Source organism: Gorilla gorilla, chromosome 12 (assembly GCF_029281585.2).
Source record: "Gorilla gorilla gorilla isolate KB3781 chromosome 12, NHGRI_mGorGor1-v2.1_pri, whole genome shotgun sequence".
Taxonomy (NCBI): domain Eukaryota; kingdom Metazoa; phylum Chordata; class Mammalia; order Primates; family Hominidae; genus Gorilla; species Gorilla gorilla.
The window spans coordinates 106,568,259-106,589,745 of NC_073236.2; the positions used below are offsets into that span (position 1 = coordinate 106,568,259).

Genomic DNA, 21,487 nt, shown 5'->3' on the forward strand with positions numbered 1-21,487 from the left:
AAATATATGTGAAGAAGATTGCACTTTTATGTTCAAATAATGAAATCAGGTAACAACTGTTAAAGAAAATGACAAGTTCAAGTTCACTTAACAGAGTTTAGTTTGGGGAGAGTTACTGTTAATAAAATTGAGCATTTTCTTTTATTATTTATATATATATATATATATATATATATATATATATATATATATATATTTCTTTTTTTTTTTTCTTTGAGTGAGACGGAGTCTCACTCTGTCGCCCAGGCTGGAGTGCAGTGGAGCAATCTTGGCTCACTGCAAGCTCCGCCTCCCGGGTTCAAGCCATTCTCCTGCCTCAGCCTCCTGAGTAGCTGGGACTACAGGCACTCGCCACCATGCCTGGCTAATTTTTTGTATTTTTAGTAGAGACGGTGTTTCACCATGTTAGCCAGGATGGTCTCAATCTCCTGACCTTGTGATCTGCCCTCCGCAGCCTTCCAAAGTGCTGGGATTACAGGCTTGAGCCACCGCGCCTGGCCGCATTTTCTCTTTTAAACTTATTTTCTCAACTCAAAACAAACAAACAAAAAACCTACATCCCTTCTCCTTTCTGGGTGGGGCTCCTTCTCCCGCCCTGACCAGTCTCTGCCTCAAGGTCCCACCTGCTCATCCTTCTCCAACATCTTCAGTTATTCCTCCCCTGGATCCTACCCTCACTGCCTTCAAAAATGTTAAAATTGCTTGAAAATAGTTTTCATGATCATATCATCACCCACTGTGCTTTTCTTCTCCTTGGGCACTGCCACATCTCACACCAGCCACGCCTGGTACTCTGCTCTCTCTGCCCTGGACTTAACAGTCACACCAAAATGTAAGTTTTTGGAGAAACAATTAAGAAAATGTAATGACAGCATCCAAATATATGTGAAGATTGTACTTTTATGTTCAAATAATGAAATCAGATAACAAATGCTAAAGTAAATGACAAGTTCAATTTCACTTGACAGAATTTAGTTTGGGGGGAATTAAACTTTTTGTATCACTGCAAAATGTCACAAAGGATTGTCTGTACTCATTGTCTTTATTTCCTCTTACAGTCTACCTGTAAATGGAAATAATAGTATCAATATGAATAATATTAATAATATTGGTAAGTTCCTACAATTACAGTGAGCATTAAACAAAATAACACGTACAAAGTGCTTTGAAGACTGCCTGGCATGTAACGTAGGGAGGCATCCAATATAGTACATGTCAACTTTATTATTATTACTACTATTCCTCTTCCTCCTCCTCCTCCTCAATGACCTAGAATCTTACTTCCTAACTCTTTATGCCACTGAGACTCCTATGAGAAAAAGCACCAATGACCAGCTCATCATTAAATCTCATGATCATCTTCCGGTCAGTCACCCCTGACCTCCGAGTCTGGCTGAATGCCCACTCCTTGAACACTCTCTTCCCACGTTCAGTGACGGAATATTCTTCTTCTTCTGCCTTGAGCTTGTCCTTGCCCTTTGGCAGCCTGAAGGTGGGTGTCTGCCAAGGCTCCTGCCCTGCCTGAAATCTGCTGTATGCTCAGCACTCCTCTCCTCCACCCTTCCCACACTCTCCCAGTTTCAATGACCATGCTCGTTGGGATAAATCCCCCATCCTCCTCTCCAGCCAAGATTCTTCTCCGGAGCATTTTTTTTTTTTTTTTTTTTTTTTTTTTTTTTTTTGAGACGGAGTCTCGCTCTGTCGCCCAGGCTGGAGTGCAGGGGCGCGATCTCTGCTCACTGCAAACTCCACCTATTGGGTTCACGCCATTCTCCTGCCTCAGCCTCCTGAGTAGCTGGGACTACAGGCACTCGCCACCACGCCTGGCTAATTTTTTTGTATTTTTAGTAGAGACGGGGTGCAAGCACATTTCTTAATCATTTCCATTGGATCTTCTGCTATGAACTTAAACTTATCAAGCCTAAAGCTGTATTCACTGTCTTCCTACTAAACTCCATTTCCTGACCTTGGTGACTTGAATTAAAAAATCAATGAAGCCCAGCGCGGTGGCTCATGCCTGTAATCCCAGCACTTTGGGAGGCCGAGGCAGGCAGATCACCTGAGGTCAGGAGTTCAAGACCAGCCTGACCAACTTGGAGAAACCCCGTCTCTACTAAAAATACAAAATTAGCCGGGCGTGGTGGTGCATGACTGTAATCCCAGCTACTTGGGAGGCTGAGGCAGGAGAATTGCTTGAACCTGGGAGGCAGAGGTTGCAGTGGGCCGAGATCACGCCATTGCACTCCAGACTGGGCAACAAGAGCGAAACTCCGTCTCAAAAAAAAAAAAAAAAGGACAAATCAATGAAATTATTTCCAATCTAAAAAATGAATCTCCCTTACAACACTAAACACAAAAAAGGCACTCAATAAATCTGTTCTGATTGATTTTCAATGTCAGCATGAGGCTGAGATCACAATTTATTTACTGATCACAACTTGAGGAGGAACTGCATCGCGTCACCAAATCACTTAACACAGGCCACTGCTAATGGTAGGCTTTCTGAGATGGGCGTACATCAAAGAGATTATTTATGTTATTCATTGAACCACAGGATTTAAGGGCTGGAAAGAAACTTGGAAATACTTCAATTACCATTTACATACTGATGATTTCCCAGTCTCTCTCAAAAATTTACCTCTGTCCTTTAGAACCACTTATCTAATACCTATTGGATATATTCATAATAAACGAATTTATTATCACTCCCCTCCTCATCTCAACTCCATTTCTCCTATTTCCTTCATCAGCAAATCCAATCTGTCACCCAAGCCAGAAATCTTAATATCACCCTTCCCTTTCTCCTATTCTCTGTCCTTCCCTGTCATGCCGTCTTTACTATCTTTCCTGATACTCATACTCTTGGTGGGTCATCTTCCCATCTCCAGTCTTGCCTCCCTCCCTCTATCCATTCTCCACCTAAAACTGCCAATGTGCTCTCTGCAAAATGCAAACTCACCAGTACCATTCCCTTGCTCAGAGTGTTCAGAATCTCCTCTTGGCTAAAGGGTAACCACACTCCTTAGTAGGGCATGGAGCACCCTTCCTCATCTGCCTCCTGCCTATATGTCTGGCCACAGTTTCCAGACAACCTCCTTCCCAATTTGCACTCTGGCTCAATTAGCATACTAGAGGTCTTTGAAAACCTATGGTCTTTAATTTTTCATGGACTTGGTGCATACTCCTTCCGTCTCTGGAATCTCCATGCCACTCCTTCCGTCTCTGGAATCTCCATGCCACCCCTTTCCCCTGGACTTACTTAGAAATGCCTCTTGGCCCTTCAGGAGTCAGCCCAAGGGACACCTCCTCTGCAGCACCTCCTTTAACTACTCCACAAGCAGATCTCAGGACCTCTCCTCTCCAGTCCCAGAGCATTTTGTGCCACTGCTGTGCTTATCGAGGGCTCTTTCTCAGGGTGAGGAACCTTTAACTTAACCTCACCAGCAACTTATTTCCCTACTAAAATGAGTGGAAGGACAGCAAAGGAGGAGAAAGAGAAGGTATGTACTAGAAACCTGGTGGCTTTTCAGTCCAGATTCTTGAAGGAAAATCTCTTGCTTTCCTTTTTATTAATTCTATGCAATTATAGCAGATGATGATTTCTTGTTACTGTGCACAGGAACCAAATAATTGACCTGAAGGTGAACAAGCCCCAAGCCGGTTATGAATTACTGGGCGTCTTGCAGTCTCAGACTTACTGTAACAGTGATTAACCGAGAAAGTTTAGATGAGCAATATTTTGGATTTGAATGAATAGGAAAAAATAACGTGGAATGCCTGCTGGAAACTAGCTCTTCAGCAACTAATATTTTATAAAAATGATATAATGTAACTCTCAGCAGTTTCATGTTTTCAACAATGAGGTGAGGTAATAGCTTAATAAGAGGACAACATTTGTTTCACTTTAATGACCTCTACAAGAAAAAACATTATTTCATTAGAATTTTCTTTGATGATGTGAGCTCTCTGAGATATTTTTCCATTGTTAGTCCTGTATATACATACAATGAAAAGAACTGCTACAAATATGAGTAATTCTAGAGAAATAAAGCTAAATGTTAAGAAAATTTATTACATTAGAGTAGAAGTCCCAGCAAGACTAAATGAACAAGTGAAAGTCATCCTTTTTTGCTAAAGTTGAATTTGGAAGATGAAACTATATTTTGAATCATCCAAATATCATATGTTTTCACTTAATGAAGGGTGATTCTGTTAAAACTACCAAGCAATTTTGCTTAGTGATCTGTAAGGGCCATGCATGATATCATTGGTAATACTATCCAATGGGTTAGTGATTACAGGCGTGATTTGTCTAGTGATCAATTGTCAATTGTCAATCCAGAAAAATCAGGTGTGGTATTACAAAAGTTGCTGATTCATCACAGAAGTGTTGCTATTTACACTTTACTGAAGAAGGTAGATATAAATATTGATATTTCAATGGAAATAAAGTCAAGAAAGAATTATACAAACCAAGGAGAATCGATCCCTGAGGTGAATTTCCCAATAAAAAATTACGTAAATGTCAGAAAGAAAAATAGAACATAGTTCTGGGTGACGGGAACTGCCAGTGGCTCATTTAAAAAGTAGCAATGTTGTCAATGACTAATAGACCCACGCTTTTGAGGGTCTTTATTGATCTACTTGGCAGATCCATTTTCCTTGTCCAGATGCTTTTTACTTAAGACATTTTCTCAATGAACCAAAAGTTTTTAAAAACCTACTGATTGCATTCAGGGAGTCTACATACTAGAGTAGAACTCGAACCCATGCACTCCTGAATTCTCAAATAAAGGTGTAAGTCCAGACACCTGCGTCACCTTCTCATTTACGTAAAGTGAACTATGAAATAAATAACAAGTATGGAAAGAAGGCAGGGTTTTCTAAAAGAGGTTGGGGTCATGTAAATCTTGTTTAAGAACCAGAAAATTAAAATTGTTTTAATTTTAAGAACTCAACACAAAAATTCATAACAAATCTCAATGGTTCCATTAGGTGTCTTGTATTACATGCAGAAAAGTCTATGTGTATCTGTATATATTCTGAAAATGATGTATATTGGAAAGAAAGGGGTATTTGTGTCTATTTCATTAGTAAAATGATTTGGTGTTCTTTTTTCAGATATATTCTTCAGTTTTTGGTTTTACATTTTTAGGAAAGTGCTTCTTCCTAGTTTCTTAACATCTCCTTCTCTTATTTTGTTGACTTCCTTCTTCCTTATTCTGAGCAAAACGTACTCATCTATTAGGGGAAGCAGCTCACTAATAAGCTTTCCTTCTGCTGCCAGGACGCTCCAGAGAAGTGGATAGTGGGAATGGGAGTGTCATTTTTTGGTAATGGATAATTCACAGGAAAATCTCCAAAGCTACTGAGAGTTGTGAAGAAACGGCCTTCCTGTCTTAGAACATTTTTAGATGAATCATATGGTCCATTTTGACTTAAAGGAAACCTGAAGATTATCCAGTTCAATCTCTTCATTTTAATAACCAGAAAACTGAAGGCTAGAAAGGGGAAGTGACTTGCCTCAAGGTTACATAGTCAGTTAGCGGGAGAGCTGGCAGAGGAACAGGGCCTGGTCACAGAAGAATCCTCTGAATCTGTCTGTGGCTCTAGCCATCACATTCTCTTACCTGTCACCATGATGATAGTTAAAAAAGGTTAGTCCTAGATGGTGAAGAGAACTAACCAAACTGTGAGCCCAACAAGCACACTGGAGTTTGCCCACTACGAAGATGGAGGTCAGAACACACCATCTGTTACTCTTTGACTCATCACCTACTGGCTTCCAGTTTTATCAAGTCTTCTTATCCTTAAATAAGACTTAGGCATCTCTGTCCTTTAATACAAGAAATATCATCATACTTGAAATCTAGATACTAGAGCTACTGTGGGCCACGAAGAGGATATTTTTGTAGGAGACCCTTGGAAGAAAGCACATCAGGCAGCCATGGTTGCAAGTCTCAGGAGGTCCCAGGACTTAGACAGGACCATGTCTAGCATCGGTGCTCCTGGAACTCTTCATAAGAAGAAAATGGCCCACTATTTTAGCTCAGAGCTTCTTAACCAACTGAAATTGGTTAAGTATTTGGTGCCAGAATCTTAGGAAAACAGATCCAAAGAAAAGGGGCTTACAGTGGAAATGCAGCCCTCACACTCCTTTCTGAAAGGAATGGAAGCCGGCTTGGAGAGAGTAAATCTCAGCCAAGAAGTGGGAGTGAAAGATGTTAAACCAGCTGAATAGCTGCCCAAAAGAATTTTAAAATGGCATGGCTGCTGGCCCACAAGCGATTAAGGTCTCTCTCACAGCACAGGAGGGAAGCCAGCATTAAGCGGAAGATGAGCACAAGGCCTAAAGAAAGAAAATAAAATTTAGCCAATAGGAAATTAAAAACTGGATTGGGAGATGGTCCAGGCAATACAATAGGATATGGAAAGATCCTTTTAAAAAAGGTCCACTGAGGTCTGGCAACATCGACAAGGCTGGGGAATATAGCCCATATGTGTTATGGAAAATAACTTTATCCTAGGAGATGGGAATAGGCCAGAAACAGCAGACGACGTCCCTGGGCCGAGTCTGACTACCATGCTATCCCTTGACAGAGAAGGGCAGGAAAAAAACACGGGGACCTTGATGGTCACAAGTCTGTTTTGAAAGCTAGCAGCCTAAGATAAGCAATAAGAAATGACATAGGTAACAAATTATTTGAAATTCAACTTTCCCATAATTACCTTCTAGAAAAGAAGGCTGGCCAATGAGACATCTTTTTTTTTTTTCTTTTTTTTCCAGCATGGAGATGTACTACTTTCAAAAAATTTACTTACTTACTTATTTATTTTAGAGACAGGGTCTCACTCTGTTGCCCACACTAGAGAGCAGTGCCATGCTCTCACTGTGAGAGAGAGTGCCATGGCTCTCACAGTGAGCCATAGCTCACTGCAGCCTCAACTTCCTAGGCTCAAGCAATCCTCCTACCTCAGCCTCTCAAATAGCTTGGGACCACAGGTGTGTGCTGCCATGCCTGGCATTTTTTTTTTTTTAATTTTTAGTAGAGATGAGGTCTCATTATGTTGCCCAGGCTGATCTCAAAGTCCTCGGCTCAAGCGATCCTCCCACTTCGGCCAATCAATGCTGGGATTATAGATATGAGCCACCATGCCCAGTCTACTTAAATTATTCTGTAAAAATTACCCAGACAAGCCTCAATCCTATATTCCAGAGAAACTAAACCAACACTGCTCCATTTTTGTCAACCACTATGTAGACAACAGGTATTCACCATCTACAGTTAAAGATATCCTGTTGGAAACCATCCTAAAAATCACATATATCATCCTAGTTACCCAAAAATGTGGGAGTCATCTTTGATTACTGCTCCACATCCAGTCACCACATTCTTCTGATTTTATCTTTCGGTTATATCTCCAGTCTCTCCTTTCCTCTCCAGCCTTATTCAAGGACACACTATCTTTCACTCGAATTCCTGCAATGGCTTCCAAACTGAGTTTTGTGCTTTCAGACACTCATTAAAGACCCCAAATTCATCTCCCACAATGACAGAATAATTTACCTAATGAAACAGTCCAATCAAATAGTTCTCTGCTTAAACCTCTTCAGTTTTCTTCCATGGGTAATGGCATAGAGGCCTTTGCCACGTGCTATCTGTGCTTGTCCATCTGGCCTCTGCCCCTGCATCACCTTCTTTCCCTCTCTGTTGGATCATTCCATATTTCTTATTCCTTTTTAACAGCCAAGGTTCTTGACTTATCTACGCATGCTGTGTTTACTCCATCAGTTCTCATTCATTCTTGAGTGGCTCCTGAATTCAAGATTCCACTGAAACAGCACCTGATAAGGTCACCATTTTGTAAAACCCAAAGAATTCTTCTTGTCCTCTTAGTAGAGCTCTCAGTTGTATTCAATGCTGTTGACCACTCTCTCCTTGAAGAACTCTTTTCCCTTGGATTCTACAGTACCATATCCTCTGTTTCCTCTTACTCCCTGGACTCCTCCTACAGGGTCTCTTTTACTTGACCCCTAAATGTTGGCGTTTCGCAGAGCTTAGTCCTAGACCTTCTTTTTTTCTCATTCTATAATCTCTCTTGGTGGTCTCATCCATTCTGATGGCTTCAAGTGCGGTCTAGATCTGGTGACTTCCAGTTTTTATCTCCAGACTAGACTTCTCTTCTGAACATTAGAATTAACTTGATCCAATTCCCTATGGGACACACCCACATGGATATTTCACAGGCAACTCTAATTTAATATAACCAACTCACACTCTTGATCTTTACAAAAAAATTGCTTCTTTTTTTACCATGTCAGCAAATAGTGTCACCAAATACCAACTTGTTGAAGCCAGGACCTATGACCTTTCTTCAACAGTTCTTCTCCTCCATGTCCTACATCGGGTTCAACTCTATGTTCTAATCTAGCACTAGGCTCTATCTCCAGAGCATTTTTGGAGTCATTCATTTCTCTCCATCATGTTGCCACTGCTCTAGCCTGAGCTACCAATATGTCTGGCCTGAGCTATTATAACAATATCCTAGAAGATATCCTGAGTTTTCTCCTGCTCCTCTAATCCCATTGCCAAAAAGCAACCTGGAAAACAAAAACACTGTACTTAAAAAATATAAATTACTGAATTAAATCAAATAGAAGACTCCACTCATTAAAAAGAACAAATTATTTTCTGAACCACTAAGAAAGAAAAAAAAACTCTACAAATTAAACTATTTTGCACTGCTTTTTAAAAATCACTTCAACTGTAGGAAGTGCCCCAGTATTAAAGGTGAAAAAATGTGCATCTTTTTAGAAAGATGAAATATAGTATATCATTGTTCTGCTCCGAATCTATCAGTCTATTTCAGTTACACTTAGAATAACACCCAAACTCTTTACATTTCCTGTGGGAAGTTGCAAATGCTGTACCTGCCTCCCTAGCCCTACCCTTGCTGAGCCTCTCTCTCCCATCCAAGTACTAATGAGGCCCGACCCTGCTCAGCTTTCAAGATCAGATGAGAGGTGTATTTAGGGTGGGATCGCTGTAGACTACGCCTCCTCTCTCAGAACCAGGCATGGCCTTTTCCACTCCCTTGAGTGCACCAAGTTCTCTGTCTCAGAGGCTTTGCCCTGAGCTCAGCTCAAACGCTGTTTCTTTAGAGAGATCCTTCAGTCAAAACAGTCTTCCCTCCTCCTCCCTCTCATTAATCCTATACAAAAAACGTTAGCTGGGCGTGGTGGTGGGTGCCTGTAATCCCAGCTACTTGGGAGGCTGAGGCAGGAGAATGGCGTGAACCTGGGAGGTGGAGCTTGCAGTGAGCCCAGATAGCACCACTGCACTCCAGCCTGGGCGACAGAGCAAGACTCCGTCTAAAAAAAAAAAAATTAAATAAATAAAGTATATAATTTCATTTTTAAATACTAAAAACTATTAAGAAATATGTCAAATATTAACATTAATTAACACTGGTTGATAGATAAATGATTTTTTTCTTTATATTTCTCAGAATTTTCTAAATTTTCTATAATGAGAGTGTCTCTCTCTCTCTTTTTTTTTTTTTTTTTTTGTAGATGGTGTCTCACTACATCAACCAGGCTGGCCTGGCCTCAAACTCCTAAGCTCAAATGATCCTCCCACCTCAGCCTCCCAAGTAGCTGTAACTACAGGTACCCACCACCACACCTGGCTTATGTTACTCTTAAAATCAGAAAAATCACATACTTGCAATCTACTATTTGAGGATACTTAAATAAGTATTTTGATTATTTTACTTGTGTATAAATATATATTCCACCCTAACAGGAATAAACATTTGAGTGAAATACAACTGTACAAACAAAAATAAAATACCTATTCATAAATATTTTTAAAATATTGAAAACTTGCAACATTTTATTTTTTCTGAATGAAAATAAAATCTTGTTTTAAGATGAAGTGTTTTGCTTGAAATTATATTATGTAAGATAAAATGCTACTGATAATTATTAATTAATAGTATACACATATTTAAGTTAGGAGGTCACTGCAATTCTCAACAATGGCAATTACAAACAAGCAAATAAAACCAAAAACTCTCAAAACAAAAAAATACACATAAAACCCTTTAAAATGCTTTTTAATCTAGCCGAGTTTTCTTACATACATATAGTTTTCTTACATACTCCTCAGTCATTTATATAGTAAGCAGACAAAAAATTGGTAGGGATATAGATGATTTTAACAACGCAACTTACAAACTGGCCCTAATTGACATATAGGTCAAGCTGCATAATATAAATTGTTTTCAAGCAGACAAGGACTATTTACTAAAATTGATAATATTCTGTGCCATAACAAATTTCAAGGATTGAAGTCATTTAGAGTATATTCTCTGGCCATAGTGGTTTTAAGGTAGAAACCAGTAACAAAAAGTTAACCAGAAAATACCCAAACATCTGGATATTAAGTGAAATACTTCTAAATAATTCATTGGTCAAAGGAAAAAAATGACAACGAACTTTAGAAATATTTTATGTAAATAACAAAATACAACATATCAAAACTTATGGCTGCAGATAAAGCCATTCTTAGAAAGAAATATATACCTATAAATACAAATATTAGAAGATTGATAATCTAATGATTTAAAGATCTACTTCAAGTAGTTAGAAATAAAGACAATTTAAACCCCAAAGTGTAAATATAAAAAATATAGAAAAAATAATAAATATAAAAGCAAAAATTAATAAAATAGAAAACAAAGGAAACAAATCCACAAAAGTTGTTTCTTTGAAATGACTAATAGCCCTAGGAAAACTGATCAAGAGCGAAACATAAGCACAAATTACTGAAATTTTAAAAAAGATCACTACATATATACAGAGAAGAGGATATTATAAATAATTTTGTGCAAATAAAAACGAAATTTTACCCAAATGGATAAATTCCTTGGAAAACAAAACTTACTGAAACTGACGTGAAAAGTCAAAAGCCTGAATATTATTTTATCTATTAATGAAATCTTAACTGCAATTTAAAAATCTTTATAATGCATAGGCACAAAAAAGGAAACAAAAACAAACATTCCAGGCACAAATGACTTTACTGGTGAATTCTTCAAGGATTTTTTTTTTTTTTTTTTTGAGACCATGATAGAGAAAACCTGAGTCCAGAAGAGCAAAGCAAAAAAAAAATAGATACTGTCTGGGTCCCTGTATTACAGACCTGTATTATCAGCCCTAGATTACTGAAGCTTAGACTGCTATAAGGAAAACAAATTTTTATCTTGTTTTAAAATCCAGTCAATGTAATTCACCACATTAACAGAATAAAGAAGAAAATAATATAATTATTTCAACAGATGCAGAAAAACCATCTGTTAAAATTCAAAACCAAGCATGATAAAGAACATTAGCAAACCAGATATATAAGGGAACTTCTCTATCTGATAAAGAATATCTATTAAGAAAAAAAAAACCTATGGCAAGCATCATATTAAATGTCTTTGCTGCTGATATCAGGAAAGAGACAAGCAAGCTGTCACCACTTCTAGTCAACATTGCAGTAGAGGTCCTAGACAGTACAGTAAGACATGAAAAGGAAATAAAAGTATGCTTACCAGAAGAGAAGGAATAAAACTAGCATTACTTATACAACATAATTGTATATGTAGGAGATGCAAAGAAATCTGCATATAAACTGCTAGAATTAACAAGCAGATTTAGCAAGGTCATGGATACAAGTTCAATGTACAAAAATCAAATTTAGCTCTATATACTGGTAACAAACAATTATAAGGGTAAAAAAATTTTAATACCATTCACAACCACATGCAAATATTGAAGACCTAGGAATAAGTCTTAAATAGGCTGTGCAAGACTTTATACAAAAATCTCCAACAAAACACTAAGACAAATGAAAGAAACCCTAATAAAGGGGTGTGTTGTATTCACAGATTAGATGACTAAATACTGTAAAATGCCAAACCTCCCCAAATTGATCTATTGATTCAACCCAATTACAATCAAAATCCCAGCAGAGTTTTGTAAAAATTGATCACCTGATTATAAAATTTATATAGAAATGCAAAGGGCCAAGAATAGCTGTGACAATCTCAAGAACAGAATTGAAGAAGTTAGAACTGACAGCACAAAACATTAAAATTTATTATAAAGCTACTGTAACTAGGACAATGTACAAATGGTACAAAGACAGATAAACCTATTAAATAATATGAATAATGCAGAAATATATTCATATATATCTGACTCTATGGTTAATAAAAAAAATTCGTATTAGTGGGAAAAAGGCACTCTTTTCAATAAATAGTGATGACCTAATTTGATGTCCATTTAGGAAATGAAGAAATCTTGACCCCTATTTCTCACCATATGCAAAAAAACTTCAGGGGCCTTACAAATCCAAATTTAAAATGTGAAACAATAAAGCTTTCAGAAGACAACATAACAGTACCTTAATGACTTTAGGGTTTGCAAAGATTCTGGACATAAAAAATACTGATCTGAAATAAAACAATTAAAACACTGGACTTCATTAAAATTAACAACTTGAGTTCACCTGAAGTTGCCATTAAAATAGTTGTTTTGAGCACTTCAGTTAGAAGAAGTTTCTTATGCAGAATTAGATAACAGAAACAATATCCAAAGGGCCAATAAAGGTATGATAAGTTGTTAAAGATATATCTTCACAAGGGAAACACAAATTGAGACCATAATGAGATACCTTTACTCAGTATGGCTAAACCTTAAGAGGAATGACAATACCAATTATTGATGATAATGTGGATCTGAGACTCTTAACCCTTTGCTGGTAGCAGTGTAAACTGGTACTCTGAAAAACTGGCTATATATATGCGAGTGAAACATACATACATTCTATGACCCAGAAATTACACTTCTTAGTGATATCCAACAGAAATTAGTGATTATGCCCACGAAAAGTCATGTTCAAGAATACTCACAGGAAGTTTATTCACAACAGCCTCACATAGGAAGCAAGCCAAATGACCATCAACAGTAGAATGGATACATAATGTAGTATACAATGAAATACTATATAGCAATGAAAATAAATGGACTACTACACATGACAAGACAAACGAAGCTTACAAATGCAATGTTGAATAAAAGAAGCCAGACACAAAGGAGTACGTATTATGATTACATGTAGCTAATGTTCAAAAGCAGGTGATATGGTTTGGCTGTGTCCCCACCCAAAATCTTACCTTGAATTGTAATCCCCATAATCCCCATGTGTCAAGGGCAGAACTAGGTGGAGGCAAGTGGATCATGGGAGCGGTTTCCCCAATGCTGTTCTCATGATAGTGAGTAAGTCTCATGAGATCTGATGATTTTTTAAGTGTCTGGCATTTTCCCTGCTTGCGCTCACTCCATCCTGCCGCCCTGTGAAGAAGGTACCTGGTCCTCCTTTGCCTCCCACCATGACTGTAAGTTTCCTGAGGCCTCCCCAGCAATGAACTGTGAATTAATTAAACCTCTTTCCTTTATAAATTACTCAGTCTTGGGTATTTCTTCCTAGCAGTGTTCTAGCAGAGAACAGACTAATACACCAGGCAGAACGAATCTACAGTAATGAAGTCAGGATAGTGGTAAGTGCTGTGTATGAGTATTGGATATGAGGGTGGGGAATAATCACGAGGAAGTTTGAGGGAGGTTCAGGGGGCTGGTTACCAGGTATGCTCACTATAAATGCTTGTCAAGCGGTGGCCTTATGATTTAGGCACTTTTCTACATGCATTTTATTTTTATTTTATTGACTGATTGATTGATTGATTGATTGATTGATTGAGACAGAGTCTCACTCTTGTTGCCCAAGCTAGAGTGCAGTGGCGCGATCTCGGCTCACTGCAACCTTCACCTTCAGGTTTCAAGTAATTCTCCTGCCTCAGCCTCCCAAGTAGCTGAGATTACAGGCGTGTGCCACCATGCCTGGCTAATTTTTGTATTTTTAGTAGAGACGGGTTTTACCATGTTGGTCAGGGTGGTCTCGAACTGCTGACCTCGGATCCACCCACCTCAGCCTCCCAAAGTGCTGGGATTACAGGCGTGAGTCACTGCACCTGGCCCTCTACATGCATTTTAAACACCAACTTGAATGTTTACTGAAAAAAAAAAAAGAGATAACCCACACTGCTGCATTTCCTGGTTAGAGACTCTCTTACCACTTCAAAAGCTAACTTTGCTTTTCTATTTCCCATGGGTTACAGGTATTGTGGCATATATATTAGACTGAAATATTAAGGCACTCTGAGTAGTCATCTTGACCACCACTTCCTATCTGCTTATTGGAAGACATTCTAATACCCTATAACTTATTTTTCTCCAACTGCAAAATGAAGTCAAGCTACTTTTTTTAAAATAGGAATATAAGCAAAAACAAGAAACATATGTAATTTAATATATCTTTCCTTAAAAACTCAACTCCATTTGTACATGACCCACTCTATGTCATGGGAGTTATTTGAATCCTCTGTCTTCAGTATTCTACTGTTCTTTAGTCTTGTAGAAGGTGATGGAGAATTATTATGGCATTAAAAAAATCATTTTCTTAGAAGTATAACAGCATTATTATATATTCAGAACAGAATGCAATCCTAATAATAATTCTAAGACATCAGGCTTTGGAATTATGAATGTTTTAAAAAATAATAGAAGACGGAAGTAAGACCTATTTCATGTTCAAAAGATAGGTCATAGTTTACTGTAAAGCATTCATAAGGAGACACTGGGTCTGGATCAGTCCAGGTCTCCAGGGCCCTCACTGGACTCACCCCCTTCCCAGAGTCTATCTGAACCACTGAGAGTGGGCTCCAAGGCCTGGTTCCTTTCCTCACTCCACATGTCCTTTCAAACATTTAAAAATAAACAGCAAATGTTTTTTTACAGAGGGGTAAAATACAAAATGCATTTTTAAACATCTTGATTTTTTTGAACACCCAAGAGTCCTAAGAATTATTAAAGTATTTAAATTATATCAGCCAGGTGCAATGGCTCATGTCTGTAATCCTAGCACTTTGGGAGGCTGACGTGGTTAGGAGTTTGAGAACAGCCTGGCCAACATGGTGAAACCCTTCCCTACTAAGAAAATAACAAAAGTTAGCCAGGTGTGGTGGCACGTGCCTGTAATCCCAGCTACTGGGGAGGCTGAGGCAGGAGAATCGCTTGAACCCAGGAGGCGGAGGCAGCAATGACCTGAGATTGCACCACTGCACTCCAGCCTGAGTAACAGAGCGAGACTCCGCCTCCAAAAAATAAATAAATAAATAAATTATATCCCTCATTCTCATTTTCAGTAGGCCTTGAAGACAAAAAAGCAGGGTAAATGTATAGAAGATTCTCTCTTTATCATCCCAAATAAGGTCAAGAATGAATATCCTCATGACCGAAGTCAGTTTAGATTAAGTGTTTTTTTTAAATCCAATAAAAGTATGCCAGCATTTACATTTCGAACTGTATCAACAAGCTCATTCAGTGAATGACCAGGAAAATGGGGAAAGTAGTTTGTTTCAAACAGTTTTCCTCATTGAGGGAGCTCACAAAGCTCAGGTTTTGTATCTGGAAAGGACATTTATGTCATTAACAGCTTTGCAAACACGCAGTTTGTGCTGGGCATGTATCTTCCCCACTCCATGAATGGAGAAACGGGGTGGAGTTGAGAGGTGCTGCGTGAGAAAGCCATTGTGTGTGCCAGATGTTTGTTCAATTATAATAAAACCTTGATATTATACATGAAAATTCAAAACTGAGTATCTGGGACATTTTAAAGCAATATTCTGAATTAGATTGAAAAGTAGTATATATTTAATGAAACACAAAACACTGTTTTTTTAACAAAAGCAAAAACTATTAACACTATAAGTCATCCGTGATTCTTCATAGAAAAAGAGAACCAAAGTATATTTCTAAATTTAAAGACATTTTCTTCCTATTTCTTTCTACCATGGGCTGACAGTGTTATAAAACAGAAAAAGTGTATGAGGAAGGTTTGAATTTGTTATAGAAAAGAAATACTTCTAAAATTTTTAAAGGAAAAAAAAGAAGAAAGCCCCCAAAATCCACCTTTCTACACCTGTAGGTAAAGAATTACAGTTTACTATGATATAAGGAACAATCTCAAAAAAGTGGAGTGTTTTAGCTCCATTATAAATAAATTCCACGATGTTCAGAAACAGTTCTTTAGATATTAAGGGAAAATCTTAACTTCATTTGTAAATTTCTTCCAATTACTCACAAAAGATAAATGTGAAATACACATTTTGTTTTACACTGTTCTAAGTTTTTAAAAGGCTCTATTACTTTGTCTTTACATAATTATATATAACCACTGGATAGTCTCAGAATTAATGTAATAGTTTTACATATTTATATCTGGGATTAAGAAAAATAAATGTCTTCTAAATTTAGATCCATGCTGTACACTTTCTCTTTTCATATAGCTTTTCTTACACTAAAAGGTGCTGCCAGTGAGGACTGGGAGAAAGCCCTACAGACAGGCCAAACATATCAAACCCCAGATTCATCTTTTTGACACTTAGGCCTCAGAGGCAACATAAAATCAGCCAAAAAATTCTCACTTTTTTCTATATTTTCTAATTTTTCTCTTTCTATATTCAAATAGGAGGCCAAGAAAGATCAGTTATAAAACCACAGAAAATACACAGTGTACCTCTAGAAATAAGAGCTCCAATGCTCAAATGCAAACAAGCATCAGTGCTGGCTGTCAGCTTACTAGCCCTTGATACAGGGAATGACTTAAAGCTGGAACTACTTCATGGGTGAATGGAAAAGAGTCATATGAAACTCTCAGGGAAAACAAAGGGTGAAGAATTAAAGCAAATTATATATAAATGAATTACTACACTATATTCTATATGATTTAAAATAAATATGGGGTTTAGAAATAGAGGCCAGGTGCAGTGGCTCACGCCTGTAATCTCAGCACTTTGGGAGGCCGAGGTGGGTGGACTACAAGGTCAGAAGATAGAGACCATCCCGGCTAACAGAGTGAAACCCTGTCTCTACTAAAAACAAACAAAAAAAATTAGTCAGGTGTGGTGGCACAGGCCTGTAGTCCCAGCTACTCAGGAGGGTGAGGCCGGAGAATCACTTGAACCCAGGAGGCGGAGGTTGCAGTGAGCCGAGATCACGCTACTGCACTCCAGCCTGGGTGACAGAAGGAGACTCCGTTTCAAAAAAAAAAAAAAAAAAAAAAAAAAGATAGAATACAGTAATTCATCAATATCAGGACATGAACTTGGAAATACCATACAATTTCATTCACAAATACGTATTTAATCTGCATGTTATATATGTTGTAAGCATTGACAATATAAAAATAAAATAGTTGTTAAATGTTTCCCTTCTTTTAGATGCTCACATAATAAGGAAACCAATGACAATACAATCATTCCTTTTCATTGGTGGAGGATGTGTTCCAAAATCCCCCATGGGTGCCTGGAACCACAAATAGTACTGAACCATATATATACTAAGTTTTTTTCCGTATATATATATACATACATACATACATATGATAAAGTTTAATTTATAAATTACGCACAGTAAGAATTAATAGTAATAATAAAACGGCAATTATAACAATATACTGTCACAAAAGTTATGTGATTGTAGTCTCTCTCAAAATACTTTAATATTTGTAGGCTGTGGTTGACCATGGTAACTAAAACCACATGAAGTAAAACTGCAGATAAGGAAGGACTGCTGTAACTAAGGTACCAGTATAAGAAATGCTAAAACAGTAACAATAGCTCACATTCATTGAGTATGTTCTACGGGCTACTCCATTCTCGGCGGATACTTGCCAACACACATCAACTCCATGTAGGTGCTATTATTATCCTTACTATACAGAGAGGGAACTGAAGCACTCACCAAGTTCACACAGCTTAGAAGTGCTGGAACAAGAGTTCAAGCCCATGTAGCCAAACTCACCAGCATAACTTCTTAGCCACTACTACACCCAGTAGTTATGCAGGGTGTGCATTAGAGAATTAAGTCTTCAAAAAATAGGGAAGGCTTCACAGAAGTGTACATCACATTCAGTTTGGAGTAATCTTATTAAGAATGTTTCCTAGTAGTCCAGGATGAGCTACAGACTGTCCCTTCCTCCTTTGATTCATTTGCCAAATACGTATTGTGCCCCAACTAATTACAGATGGTCTCCAAATTAGGATAGTTCCACTTATGATTCTTTGTTTGTTTGTTTGTTTGTTTGTTTGTTTTGAGACGGAGTCTTGCTCTGTCACCCAGGCTGAAATGCAATGGTGTGATCTCAGCTCACTCGCCTCCCGGGCTCATGCGATTCTCCTTCCTCAGCCTCGCAAGTAGCTGGACTATAGGTGTGTGCCACCACATCTGGGTAATTTTTTGCATTTTTAGTAGAGATGGGGTTTCACCATGTTGGCCATGCTGGTCTTGAACTCCCGACCTCAGGTGATCTGCCTGCTTCGGCCTCCCAAAGTGCTGGGATTACAGGTGTGAGCTACCGCGCCTGGTCGAATTTTTTACTTTATGAAGGTACAGGAGCAATATGTATTCAGTAGAAACTGTACTTCGAGTTCCCATACAAACATTCTGTTCACTTTCAGTACAATAAATTACATGAGATATTCAACACTTTATTATAAAATCGGGTTTTTTTGTACTAGATGGTTTTGCCTAACTATAGGCTAGCGTAAGTGTTCTGAGCACGTTTAGAACGTGCTAGAAGCAGGCTAGGCTAAGCTATAATGTTCGGTAGGTTAGGTGTATTTGATGCATTTTTGACTTTCCATTTATGAGGACATAACCCTATCATAAACTGAGTAGCATCTGTATTCCCAATGGCATACAGAGCTGTAAAAAATACAGAAAACAATCCCGATTTCACTGGCCTTAAAGTCTAGCAATGGAGTGTGACAAAGAACAATAAACAAGGTAAAGAAGTAGAATAAGGTGGTAAAGAAATAAAAAAAGCAAAAGAAAAAAGAACAGGAAGTGAATTAATTCATTCATTACACGGTGAGTGAATCTGAGAAAGAACCGTCAGAAACCGGTTCACTAAGGAAACAGCATTTAAATACGGACCTACAGGAGGCAAGAGGTAACAATCTTGTACTATACTTCTCATTCGTATAATAAATGCCCTCATTCTAAGCTGTTTGTTGCAGCCAAAATTAAACCAATTAATACTTAACCTACTTACAGATTTATTGTGAAGATTAAATGAGAAGACAGGTGCAATGCACTTAGCATAGTGCCTGGCTTGTAATAAGAACTCAGTGAATGCTATTATACATTATTCTTGCTACTGTTTTAATAAAATCATGCAATCAGATATATAACGTATCTCCAGTCCACTCATAGTGGGAGACCAAGATAGTTGCTTAATATTCTATCAGATGTCTAAAAAGTAACTGTTTCTGGAATATGTGTATGAAGCATTACAGTTTAGGTCTCAAGTACAAAAACACTGCTTACAATAACCTTCCATGATCTAAAAAGGACTCGGGTTGTTGACATCAAAGGAGGCAGATGTAGGACGCCCAGCACCCAGAGCATGAGTGGATGTCAGTATACGGTATGCAAGGTCAGCTAGCCTAGTCACAGACTTCACTTTCTGGCAGTCTTCTGCCTATTTTTTGGCTGCAAGGAAAGTGTTTACTTCTCCTTCTATGAACAGATGATTTCCATAGCTCTGGGGTTTCAAAAGGTCAGCAGTGATAAAAAAAAAAAATAAGGCTTAGGAAGAGATCTCGAATTTTTTGCTACTATTATGAATTTCTTTATACAAATGTTGATATATGGAAGACAATCAAGCAATGCATGGAAAATCTGCATTTCAAGTCCAAAAGCAACTCATTCCAGAAAAATTTCCTCAGCTTTCTCCCTAATGATTTAAACATTCATTTTCACTCACTTCTGCAGAAGTACATTCACAGGAAGAGTGAGTGTGAACAGTAGCTTTTATAGCTGGAAGCCACTTTCTTTCTTTACCTAGAATGTTGTATGATCCTTTTTCTTTTTACACATGGAAGAGAGTGGATTCTGTTGTTAAAATTCTCTCTACTAAGAAATACTAAAATCATCATCTCTTAGTACAGTTTTCAGTTTCAGACCCGAAAACTCCTAAAAACCTGAAAATCTTGGGCTAAGCACACCACATGTAATACATTACTGCGTCAGAGTTCTTCAGCGTCCCACTTGGCTGAGTCATTTTCAAAAACATTTTCTATTTGGTGACAGATATAAAGTTCTATATCCATGCCACAAAACCACCAACTGCCTTGGGGCACTGTCCACGGCTTTATGCTTTCATTCTCCCCCGTTCATAGAAAATGTACCTAGAAGTGCGAAAACAAACCCCACTTCTGCTCCCAATTTGTTACTTTTTTGATTTGGCAATGTCTGGTTCCCAATGAATACAAAATTAGCCTGAGAGTTTGAATCCATCTTCTCTCGGTTCTGATATCACTACTCGCAGTACACGTCAACGCATTGGCAATTTTTACCGGTTTCCATTTCAGATGAATGTGTAAGCAAGGAGTGATTTATAGTAAATACCCAAGAAGGTTATGGGGTTAGAGTCTCTATAGATGTTTAGCAATAGGACTTGATTCCTGAATACTTTGGGTATACTGTGGGAGTCAGAGTTCAGGCTAGATGTGACAAGAAGCCCTCTTCCAATCTTGCAGTGCTCAATTTTTCAATCAAATAGTAGAATCGTTTTTGAAAACTAGGAGGAGAAGCTGCTGATCCCATACTCAGTCCAGGGTATTATTTTGAAAAGTGAGAAATAATATCACCATCATCATCCAAGAGAAGAAAATACAGGAGTGGAATATAGAATTATTAATAAAATGAAAGGTTTTCATTTTTCCTTTCCAATAAAAAAATGGTAATGCCAAAAATATGTCTGAGTTTTCAAAAAGACTTTAAGAGCAGTTTTAGGTTCCCAATAAGATTACACAGAGAGTTTTCATTTATATCCTGTCTCCCTCACACCAGCCCCCAGCATCTACCACTGCCAGTCTCCCGCACCAGACTGGTACACACAGTTGTTATGACTGATGAACTCTTACATCATTATCATCCAAAGTCCATAGTTTACATCAAGGGTTTACAACTCTTGGCGTTGTACTTTATCTGATTTTCTATTCTTGTCTGGACAATAGAATTCATGTTGACAGCTGCAAGAAAGTCCTCGGCTGCCATCTCATGCTCCCTTACCTATTTATTGATGGGCTTTTATCACTTCGCCAGTAGAAGACCAGTTTGAACATGACAGGCACTTCATATGGCTTCATTTCTTCACTCAGAAAATTTCAGTATTTCTTTCACTTACAGAAGCAGAATAGCCGATTCTGACCACCTCAGTTAGCATCAAAGCAGCTTTCCACTTCTTTCTCTACCCTTCAGGTCCCCCATATTGTGCTCTACCTTTTCTTTTTTTTTTTTTCTTCACAG

At 38.0% G+C, this 21,487-nt stretch overlaps 1 protein-coding gene across 17 annotated transcripts in view; it reads right to left on the bottom strand.

Annotated features, from left to right (window-relative positions):
- LTBP1 (latent transforming growth factor beta binding protein 1) overlaps positions 1 to 21,487 on the bottom strand; it is a 452,790-nt gene that overhangs the window by 57,476 nt on the left and 373,827 nt on the right. The gene's annotated exons all lie outside the window — the stretch shown is intronic.